At 47.0% G+C, this 12287-nt stretch overlaps 1 long non-coding RNA gene across 1 annotated transcript; it reads right to left on the reverse strand.

The window, feature by feature from the left end:
* Positions 1-4267: 4267 nt before the first annotated feature.
* LOC310830930 lies at positions 4268-7789 on the reverse strand. Its single transcript, XR_014557703.1, has 3 exons — positions 7472-7789; positions 5662-5912; positions 4268-4648 (listed from the first exon to the last, which is right to left on the reverse strand). It is a non-coding gene; the product is annotated as an uncharacterized lncRNA (long non-coding RNA).
* Between the last annotated feature and the right edge of the window lie 4498 nt (positions 7790-12287).

Consider the following 12287-nt stretch of genomic DNA (forward strand, 5'->3'; position numbering starts at 1 on the left):
AGGGTATTTTGCCCTTCAGTGGTCTGATAATCCCAATTCGGTGTATTTTCAGGATATCCTGCTACAACAGCTTGATCTCCTGCCCCCTGCGCTCTCATGTGTGCTCGGGCTTCAGCATGAATTCGCCTAGCCTCCTCTGTATTGCACATCATCAAAAGTGGGATTGTAGGTTTTGAAAATTCCCTCAATCAGCTTAATGATTTTGGCAGGGTTTTCTTCAAATGAAGGGTTTCGGTTCCTCCAATTACAAACATCTGCACTAGAGAAGGGGACATGTTGAACTTGTAGAAGTTCTATTGGGCACCACCCCGTTAGGTCCCGCGGGGGCCGGAGGGTCATACACTCTGCGGAGAGGCATCACTCTGGCCGCGCCCTTCTCCTGTGCTTTATGTGCCCTATGGAGGGTAACACTTTTCACTGCCTTCCCCACTCTTTCTGCCACTTTCTTCTCTGTTCCCCTATACATCCCGCTGTTTTTAACAAATGGGGACTGACGTCCACTTCTCCTGCATAAGGTTCCACATACTTCCTCAAACGTTCTGCCTGTTCTTATTATCATCTGTCAACTTAACTAATCTTTTTACAAATTCCTCATCCTCACCATCCTCTTCTCTTTCCTCCCTTTCTTCATCTTTGTCCAGGTCTAACAATGCATTGTCCACGGGATTGGGGGCTGGGCCATCTGCTCCCTGTGGCGGGGGTGGTGCCAGGGCTGTTGCCGGGGCATAAGGCGGTGGGGGCATTAAAACTTTATCTTCTTCCCTCTCTGAATCCTGGAGGACTGGGGGTTGTCCTCCTGTCTTCCTGACTGAGCAGATACGGCTGCCTGAGACTTCTTGGCAGCATGACTTCAGCCGGGGGGGGGGGGTTCTTTTCCACATTGGTCTTCCATGTGGAGATGTAGGGGATTTGATCAGAATGGACATTCAAAATGTTCTGATATAATGGATTAATGAGTTACAAATCAAGGGTCCCGGTGGACGGCCAATTTATTATTTTGGGTGGGCCAATCTAATTCACACAATGTCCTCATCCCCCCCTCGTCAGCTTGAATCCCCAAAAGCATTCCAAAGGGGTGCTTTTACTTTGGCCAGAACCCATTTCTTCCAGATACTCCGCTCCTATTCACAGTAAAAATTATCTCACACTTCATATACTACAGATTGTGATCTGCGCGAGGTCGCCCTGGCAGAAAATGCACAATCCTGCAACCGCTCGGCCAAGGGGAATGCTAAACCCCGACCTTCATACACCAAGACAAACACTGGAGTATCCGGTACACACACACACCACACAGAACACACCAAAAATCACAATATATATATCCCTCCCTCTTCTGTTCAAAACTTTTGCTGGTGGCACTCTACTGCACAACCAGTCCCCTTTTGCTTAACCTTACTGGCGGCACACTTCTGCCACGGCCAGTGGAGGTTGATCAAGCCTCCTGCCCTTTCCGTCGGGCTGCCCTTTCCGTCGGGCTTACCTTTTTCCGCTGTGGACCTGTCCCCTCGGCGCCGTCCTATTTTTCTCCCTCAACAAGATGTCTCCACTCCAGAACAGTGTGGCTGGCTCCCCCCACGAAACAGGAGGGGTGCGCACGGGAGCCTGCAAACGCTGCTGAGCTGTTCACCTTGGTTGAGCATGGCCCTCCGGTCCGTATTGGGGAGGAGGCTTATCCCGGCACGAGCCCCCAAAGAAATGAAGCCTTATTTACCTAGGGATCCATCAGCCTCGCCATCCCCTGGACCTTGGAGGGAACAAAAGTACCAGGAAAGCAAAATCTTCTTTGGAGAAAAAGAGTTTATTGAAATCTGTGCACAGAGACAATCTGTGCACAGAGACAACCAGCAGGATAGCTCCTGAAAACTGGCTGTAAAGCAATACACTTCAGCAAGCCTTCTTATACTTTTCTGAACATTCTCCCCCCTCCCATTCCTTCTCCAAACTTCCCCAATCAGCTGGCAAATGTTCAACTTATTCCCTTATATGGCACATCTATATTGCTTGCTAAACACATCTATACTGCTTGCTAAACATTCCATCTTCCTCATACCTATCTTTCTGCTAGCTAAGCACTTCCCTTTTGCTTATACAGGTCTTTATTATCTTTGCATTACTAGGCAGGAAAAGCACGGCAGGAAATGGACTCTTGACCTGCCAGAGTTAGTAAACAGCCATTGTTTGCTAACTGCCTGACCATATGTGCAGATAATATGGAGAGCAAAATTCCTTCTTAGGTACAAGGTACAGAGTGAGTGAGTGACCCTTCCCATCTCCCTTCAGCCCCAGTGAAGGACATGGCTGAGTGATGAATGGACATCTTGTTGTGCACACTGCCCATCTCAAGGGAAAGTTCTCTGATTCCAAGCTGCACATTGGAGGACTGGTTCTTCCTGAATTGTTTCTCCTGCTACTCCCCATGGTCTGGAAAAGGAGCTGGTTGCTGTCCTCTTGAGGAAGAGTCGTTCTGATCTTTTGGACTACAAGCCCCATCAGCTCCTGCCACCGTGGCCTAGTGTCGGAGATGATGGGAGTTTACATCCAAAACAACTGGAGGGCACCAGGTTGGGGAAGACTGATGTTTCCTTCAGCAGCCTTGCTAGCAGAAGCTTTAGCAGCTCTAGAGATGTTTTTTCTGTTGGTAAGCTCCTCCTTTCATGGGAAAAGTGACAAGTGGGGGGGGGGTGATCATTGGTTCCTCCTTCTAAGAAAGGCCTCAACTTTTAGAGTTGCCACTTTTACCACTGCTACCAGGGCCCCTATTCCTTGAGTGGCTGGAGACCAAGATCAAATCACCTGGGCTCAGGACTACCTTCTTTCATTCTACTTATATTCCCCTTTCCTCCAGGAAGCTTGTTTCATCCTCACAATTGTGGGATGTAAACACAGGAGCAGTCAATGACAACATTCCTAGAGTGTACATGTTAGAACATGGGGAGGGATGTCTGTCCAGCAAGCAGGTAAACTTCCTGGGGACGGACTTCCTCCGCATGTGACCAGAGGTGGGTGTGGCCTCACCTGTGCAGGTAAATGATAAAAGCACAGGGCAGGCAGCCATTCTCTCTTGCCTCTTGCCTCTCTGCCATCTTCATCTTCTGAAGGAGCAACATGCCCTCTTGGCTCTCAGCCAAGAGAGGACAGTACTATCTTCCTATAAGATAGTTTCTAAGTGTATGTAACCTTTTTAAGCCTGCCTACCTTCTGGGATCATATTGTGAACAGAACGTGAGTAAACTCTTTTATACTTTTATAAAGACTGTGTCGTGTCTTGGATTTTAAGAGGGAACAAAGGGGAAATTACCAGAGTAATTATTATAGAGGTTCTAGCGAACGTGTGCAAGCGTTACCGTTGCGTACTTAAAGGGGAATGTCTATAAACTCTGCTGATATTTTGGGAACTTGTTAGTACAAGTTGGATAAGGATATAATTAGTCAATATATCCTCTCCTGCACCCCAGAACATTCCCACAACAATAACCCTGTAAGGTAGTTTAAGCAGAGAGATGGTGACTGGTTCTAGGTCACCCAGTGCGCTTCATGCCTAGAGCAGTAGGACGTGTCATTTTAGGGGGTGAAACTTTTTTTTTGCAAATTTCTTCAGTGAGTGGTCTCAATAATATGGGTGTTGGGAATTCAAATCTGCTATTAGTTCTGTGATTGGACAACATTTAATTTGGTAAGTCTACATTTGATTTAAGAAGCACATAAACTGCTCTTAGAAAACCAAATAATTTAAATTTTAACTTCTGAAAGTCTCAGGTAATATATGTATAATGAGGGTTTTTTTCCAGCCAGAATTCACCTAAACTCTGTTCCGGCACCTCTCGAGTAGGCGCCATTGCCATTACAAGAGAACCAGGGAGGCGTTCATGGGAAGTTCCAGCACCTCTTTTTCTAGAAAAATAGCACTGTGTATAATACAGTGGACCCTCTGGATATGAATGTAATTCATTCCAGGGGTCTGTACGTACCCCAAAAAATCCGCAAGTAGAGGCGCTGCTTCTGCAAACATGTGCAAACAGCGCTTCTGCGCATATGGCAAAACCAGGTAGAATACACTTCCGGGTTTGCTGCGTTCGTAACCTGAAAGTTACGTTACCCGAAGGTAACGTAACCCGAGGGTCCACTGTATATAAATAATTTAAATATATAACTACAAGTACCTGACAATTATTTTTAACAATTTCTATACAATTTTACACACATGTTATTTACCAAGCAAAACTAAATTATACTAATTTAACCTTTTTAATTCCCAAGTCATGTTACAACTTTTTGCACCCCTCATTTTTGGAATTTGAAAGTTGAAAAATTAAACATGCCCAAATAGAGCAGGGATTTGAAACTAGGTCTCTCTCAGGTCCTCGTCTGATGCTCTAACCACTACACTCTCCTTGATTCTCAGATCTGATTCTTCCGCAGGAGCATGTGAACTACTCTGCCATGCGAAGAAGAAATTTGCTAACACCCTGCTTTGGTAATTTGATCAGGACCTGCTTCCTCTCCCCCCCCCTCCCTGAACATATGCACAGAGCCTCAGAAATGCAAAAAAGGTGTCACAGACACAAGGAGGCTGGTGAGTCTTCAGCCAGATGCTGAGTTTAGCCTTGGATGGGAGCAAAGTGTTCCGAACTCTTTCCCCTGCAGGCTGGGAAGGAAGGGAGAACAGTGTTATTTTTATACGTCTGAAACATTCTAGAAAGGCTTATATAAGTCCTGAGCTGTTTGGCCACCAAAGTAGGCCAAGGACCTTCAGATCACAATAACAGATTGTGCCGCTCCCTGAACTGAACAAACCATTCCAGAGAGAGGCTGTGAAAGATCTGCAGGTGTAGAAAAGCACCTGTACATCTATGGTCTTCCCATGCCATGGCCAGAGACAGCCCAGGAACTTGGGGTTTTACTTTGGATGCTCAAATTGTTGCTTTCATGTCCTGATTTCAAGACAGAAAGACAGGAATGGATTAAAATGGTTGGTCCTGTTTCTTCAGTAAATAGGGTGGGCAGGATCAGCTGGGGCTCCTTCATCAGAACCACTACAAAACCATGGGTGGGCACCATGGAGAATGCCTGCCTACACATCACTGGCAGAGGGCCTCCCCAGCCAGTCTTAGCTCTCTGGCAGGACTTTGTCAGGATATATATGTTTGGATCAATAGCTCCACTAGCTGTCAGTTGCAGAAATAAATTTCTGCTTGGTTCATTCAAGTTCACCTGAAGTCGTGCAACGTACAATCATATTACCTGGCATTTGTAAGAAGCTTTTAGGGGGTTCAATCCTTACAGCAACTCCATAAGACCCCAATCCTTGAGAAACATTCCCCAATGCCCATCTTTTGAAGAGTGGGTGGGGCCCAGTTATTCACGCAGTAACCATCCTGAGTCTTGGGAATTGGGTAAGTAAGCAAGCACTCCTCCAAGTTGGCTGAGCATGTTGGGGGGCTGGTCTGTAGGATCACCTGTGTCTCTACCAGTTCTTGGGCTCCTGTTCCTGGGGCGCATAAGGTATGAGAGCAAAAATGAGTCCCTTGGTTTAGTCAATGGTTGTGGCCAGCTAGTTAAGCACCATGATCAGCATCCCCAAGGAGCGAGTTGGGTTGCAAGAGCTACAATAAATGATTGTGCCTTCTGGGTGAATGGGTGAGCATTTCCCCACCTCACCTGGCTGGTTGTCTTGGGGGACAATGAAGGAATCTGCCTTTGCAGGTGAAGTTGAATGGTTTGAAGGTTCCAGTGCCTGCTGTGGCTGTAGAGCCCGATATGGGACAGACATGTTTTACAGCAGCTGTGGCAGATGAAGTCATCAGGTTGTGCTGCTGCAGATGCACTATGGCGCTTCTTCTCTCTGCACTGGTTGATAAGGAAGAGTAGGAGGGGAGTTATGTGTGAGCTGAGCAAAAGCAGTCTGCAGGCTGAGAAGACGAGAGACAGAGACATGTTAGCTCCGTGCTGGGCTCTAGAACTCTCCTGGAAGCAAGGTATGTTAGGGTGTTAATGCTATGAGCATCGCTCCCTTTGGCTCTGGTCGTTGTATATATGGGTAAATAAACCATATATCCTATAGACCACAGAGACCACAGTCTCTGCTGACCTTCATTCCAAGGAAACGGAACTCGGGGGTAAGTGTCTGCAACCCTTGGAATCACTCACCACTTGGGGATTGGGGTGGTTCTAACAACACATCCACACTGGCACAGTCGTCCCCACATCCTTGGAGATGGAGATGTCAAATTCATCCTAGCACCTCCCCTGAAAAGGAGGGCTCCCCACTGACAGGGGAAAGTGTCTGAGCCACCTAGTGTGCACTTGGGAGATGTCATGGCACTGAGGCAGGCAGCTCTGCTGACAACCACTTGGTCCTCTCCCTGCATCAGAGTCTCCACCCCCAAGACAGCTGGGATCCTCACCAGGGTTGGACTTGCCCCAGGTCCTGAATCAGCATGCTCCAATCCTTTAGGACAGTGGTTTTCAACTAGTGTGCCGTGACACCCTAGGGTGCCTTGAATGATGGTCATGGGTGCTGGAGGCAACACTGGCCTCTGTCCCTCTTTCTTTCCCTCTTCCCTGGCTATAAGCTCTGCAGGTAAATGGTGCCTCTGGGAAGTACCTCTCTTTGGGGTGGGGGTGGGGAGGCAGCTCAGAGACAGCAGCAGCTGCTGCTCAGAGGACTCCCAAGGAGAGGAGGCTGAGGGAACCCTCTACAAGGGAGGGGTGAGGGGCTGCCAGGTCTGCAGGAAAGGGGCGACATAACTGGGCTCCTGAGCCCCACAGGGATGCTGCAGAAAGACTGTAGTTGGTTAAGGGAGTTGTGGACTAAAAAGGTTGAAAACCTCTGCTCTAGGTGCTTCCCATGGGTCCGACTCCTCCAACTCCCTGATCTCCTCCCATTCCTCCTCATCTGACCCCCCCTTTCCACAATTCCTCTGAGGGGTTCAGGATAGTGGCTCAAGGTTTGAACCTTCTGAATGCAAAGCAGGTGCTCACTCACCCAGTGATGGTCCTTCTTGGAAAGGCAAAAGGGGAGATGACTTTGTTCCTCCTTCTGGACAGGGGATGGCCATGCTCCCTCCCTCCATGTTAATCAAGAGCAGCCTCTAAGAGGGAACTATGTGCATAGCAAATTGATTTATAATCAGATCCGATTATACATGTGGAAGAATGTCCAGTTTGGCTCTGCTGTCCAAAAATGTTGGCTCCATTGTCGTTTTACTGGCCAAAATGAACAAGTACGCTGCCCTGACTAAGGAAACAGGATCCCTTTCCTATGTCAGTCACAGAGTTGAGCTAAAGGCAGTGGGGAAGAGGCGCTGGAGAACCCCATTCACCAGACTCTGCAATGACAGGACAGATGGAAGCAACATTTGCTTCATATCTATGCACCATAAAAGGGGTTTGCATGCATTTAAAGTCTCATTCCCCCCCTTCCCCCACTCAGAAACAAAACTCTAAACAGCTTCTCAGAAAATATTACCATAGATAATGCGAAGGCCTCTCCTGCGGCAGCTGCCAACATCTGGAAGAGCCTTCCTCTGCTTTCAGCAGCTCCACACCTGTTCTGGGAATTTAGCTGATTGTGCAGCTTTCTTGCCCTCTCCAGCAGGCATTGGGGGTTGGGGAGAGTTGTTGCCTTGATACTTCTGTGTTATGAGAGTCATTTAGAGCCTGATCCACAATAGAGGTCTCCTGCAGAGGTCAAACTGAATCCAGGAAGCAGCAGTGGGCGGGGTTTGCACAACTGGAACTCCCCAGTAGATTTGATTCAAACTTATACAAGATTGTGCCCCAGAGATCAGAAAATCCTTACTTATAGAACTATGCATGGTCTTTCCGGTTACTGAAGACAGAATATGGAAGCTGAGCTACCAGCTGTGCAGAAAGAAAGCAGTGTCTTCAAAATAATTCCACTGAAGAGGCTTTTCTTTCCTCAGGCAAGAACACAGCACACATTTATTGATTCATGACATTTATACCTCACTTCTCCCCCAACGAGCTCAAGGCAGAGCACATGCTTCACGATAACCCTGTGAGGTAGGTTTGGCTGAGAGAAAGTGACTGGCTTCAGGTCAGCCAATGAGCTTGATGGCTAAGTGGGAATTTGAACCCTGGTCTCCCCGTATTAATCTGGCACTCTAATCACTATACTACACAGATGAGGGGAAAAAGACACACACACACACACACACACACACACACACACACACACACACACAAAATAATAATCCTGGAGCATCTTGGGCTCCAGTCCTGTCCAGCGTGACCACAGACAATAGAATGCTAGACAGTCTCAGGTGCTCACTGTGGGAATGTTCAGGGATGCAGGAGAGGATATATTGTATGATTATATCCTTATCCAACTTGTGTTAACAAGTTCCCAAATATCAGCAGAGTAAAACATTCCCCTTTATTTTAAGTTTACAATGGCAGCGTGTGCTATAATAACTATACTGGTAATTTCCCCTTATTCCTTCTTAAAATAGAAGACACAACACAGTCCTTTACAAAAGTATAAAAAGAGTTTACTCACATTCTGTTCACAATCAGATCCCAGAAGGCAGACTTAAGCTTAATGAAGTAATACACATTTGGAGTCTATCTCTTAAGAAGACAGTCCCTTTGTCCTCTCTTGGCTGGGAGCCAAGAGGGCATCTTTAGCTTAGTAGATGTTGCTTCTTCGAAGATGGAGAGGTAAGAGAGAGATGGCTGCCCCTGCCCTGTGCTTTTATCATTACCTGCACAGGTGAGGCCACACCCACCTCTAGTCACATGCGGAGGAAGTCTGTCCCAGCCCAGAGGGAAACAGGAAGTTTACCTGTTGGCTGGACAAACATCCCTCCCCATGTCTAAATATGTACACTCTAGGAATGTTGTAATTGACTGCCCCTGTGTTTCACATCCCACACTCACATCAACTGTTTTGGCAGACACACAATGTCACTCAAAGCCATAAACTCCAAGGAAACATTCCAAACACTGTCGAGAAAATTTACGACACCAAGACCTCCTGGGATTTGGGAGGTGGAGAACAAAGGACCCAATGTGCCAACTGTGCGTTAGACAGTACAAACAAACAAAAATGCTACTTGATGGTTAGACTTAGGTGTGTTGTAATTGTAATGTCTGCACTTGGCTCAAGTTCCCATTCCTGGCAGATAATCCAGGCTAAGCTTTAGCCATTTCAAGTCTGGAGGAAGATTCAGGCTGTGTCCCTCAAGCAAAAGGCCCGATCCCATTACTAATCACTGTAACCATCTGGTTCCCCAGAGGCGTGCTAGGCTCTCAGCAAGTCTGGGAGAATTATTCAGACTTCACATATTGGTATTTAAGGAACCAACACAGAAGGGACGTATGGGATCAAAGGGAATATAGCTAATTTTAAAGATCTGCCAAGCCCTTCCCTCTACTCCATTATGGTCTCTCTCTGTGCTAAGAATGATGGGCTGAAACTAGTATCCTTGCTCCTCATTTTAGTCCAAGAATGAGATCCTATGCTCCACTAAGCACAATGTGAGTAGGCTTAGTCTACTCACAGTCATCCTTCAAAACCGACACTTCCCTGAATTTTGCAGGGCAGTGCTCCAGACAAGTAATGGGTACAAAACCACAAATATTACAGGTAAGTGTGAAAATATCCCATGAAAACTCTTTATTTTGGGGCAAAATGCTTTGCAAAAATGTGCATATCAGGAAAAATTGAATATAACAGCTTAGAAAATTGCCCTGAAATGCTGATGAATTTCATGAGGACTTTTTTAAAAAAATGTTATAAAGTGGTGAACCAAACTTAAGACTGGAAAAATGAGAAACTGAGAGAAACCAGAATTGATAGATTCAACCATCCTTGGATCACATTTGCCCTGAAGTTGGAAAAATGCAGTCAGGCCTTGTCTAAGACCAGGCAGCTAACACAGGTATTTGGATATTGGTCAGCAGCTAGAATTACAAGATTCACATTAAGGAGTAAACTTCACAGAAATCTGGGTCTTTCCTCCTTGCTTTTCTTTTCTGTAATATGTGCCATCCTTTCTCCACTCATGTCCAGCCGAAATATTTATGTGATTCATGAGCTGAAGCAGCAATGAATATGGGCATTTCCCAGATAAATCTTCCAGCAGTGGACACAGCCAGCCCTGGCAGGAGATGCTGAGGACAGAAGCTGGGGCCTTCTGCAGACAAAGAAGGTGCTCTTCCACTGCAGTTCTTCCACTGACTGGGAGGAAGCCGGTGCCTCCTCTGCCTCCCTAGTGCTTTATTGAGGAAGGTCTGACTAATGCTGTGGTTCCTGCTGCGCACTGACCTTAGAAAGTGATTTATTGCACAAGAGCAAATGAAACATCACAAAGTGGGTTTGTGTCACCTTTTCCTCTCCTAACTGTACAGAAGTACAAATAAATATTCATCTCAAATGGGATTTATAGGGTTTATGCAAAAGCAATACAGAGTGAGGCCTCCTCCTCCTTGGGCCTGCTGGAACCAAATGTTCACAGTTTATTAAACCTACACATACAGCAGGGCTTCTAATCATGAATCTCGCCAATTAGCCCCTGGCAGGCCTCCAGGAATGAAAATCCACATTTCTGCTTTGCAATTCTTCCCTTCAAAGCTGCTCAGGAACCAGACGATGTTCAAGTTGTTCATGCCTCCACCACTGTGGTGGGATAAATCCCAAGCAGGGTCTGCAACAAGGAATAATAAAACCACAAGACGAAAGGAAAGCCCAGATGTTGCACCAGCTACTGGAGCAGGCCTATAAATGTGCATCATCAGAACCCCAAGCTCTTGTTGGTAGCGGCTCCTCTGAAGATAAGGGCGAACGACGCAGATCCTGCTAAAGGCAAGGACTTTTACTCCAATGGTTTCTGTTTACAAATATATATGGCCAGCACTCCACTTTCATAAGGGCAACAAAAATGTAGCCCTGGTGAACATGGGGAATATAAAGTGGCTGGGAATAAGAGATGTGTGGTTGTAATACATCATCATTTATCATCTAAGCAAGCAAACAGAGAGTAAATCACACACTACATTTTTATGGTAGGCTTACAAAGCATGCTGTTGGATGGAAGAAAGCTTACCATACAGTCTGCATCACTGAGGATGGTTGGACTTCTGAAAATACCTAGAGAGGGTTGTATCATTAATTGATTAGGCAATTAAATGTTTTCCTTGAGAGGTTAGATCTGGCTATAGTGACACATGCTTTAGTCCAAGATTCCTCAACCTGGTGCCTTCCAGCTGCTTTGAACTACAACTCCCATCCAGTGGCATAGCGTGGGTTGTCAGCACCCGGGGCAAGGCAAGTAATTTGCACCCCCTAACCCGTGGATTTGCGCCCCCTACCCCCCAGATGTTGCGCCCGGTGCGGCCGGCCCCCCCTGCACCCCCACGCTACGCCACTGCTCCCATCAGCTGTGTGCCTGGCAGGAGTTGTGGTCTGAAGCATCTGGAGCGCACCAGGTTGGGCAAGGCTGCTTTCTGCCACATCTCTAGTGGTTCAATATAATGCACTCCGTATGAGGCTGCCCTTAAAAAGCAGTGGCAACTTCAGCTGGTCCAGAATGAGCCGGCCAGATTGCTCTCTGGTGAGGACGGTGGGTGCACACAAGCCCTTTACTGCAACAACTGCTACAGCCCTGGCTTGTCTCACCAAAAGGGTAGGGAAGAATGTGGTGCCAACAACCAATATCAAGATGAAGCTCTACCAGGCTTGCCTGTTGAACATGCTGCTTGATGGTAGTGAGTCGTGGGCAACTGACACCTGCCAGGAGCGATGCCTCAATGCCTTCCACATGTGATGCGTCAGGAAGATTTTGGGCACCACATGACAGGACAGAATCTCAAACAAAAATCTGCTCTCCCAAGCCAACATTCCCAGCATGTTTTCACTTCTGCCTCAGTGGCATCTATGCTGTCTTAGTCTTGTCCACAGCATGGAGATGACAAGGATGTGCTCTATGGGGAGCTGGCCTTAGGCACCAAGCAGGTGGCAGACCAACTCTGCATTACAAAGATGTCTGTGAACGGGACATGAAGGCTGGCAGCATCAGCTCCGCCAGGTGGAAATCTCCTGCAGACAACCGCAGTGCCTGGAGACAGACAGGTTGTGCATCTATAGCAGGGACCAGAAGAGGAATGACCAACAGGGTCTTAGAAAGCTGCTTTATACATCAGACCATTGGCAGGCAAACTAAGGCCTGGGGGCCAAATCTGGCCCAATCGCCTTCTAAATCCAGCCCGCGAATGGTCCAGGAATCAGCGTGTTTTTACATGAGTAGAATGTATCCTTTTAT

Source organism: Podarcis gaigeae, assembly GCF_964106915.1.
Source record: "Podarcis gaigeae genome assembly, chromosome: 14".
Lineage (NCBI taxonomy): Eukaryota > Metazoa > Chordata > Lepidosauria > Squamata > Lacertidae > Podarcis > Podarcis gaigeae.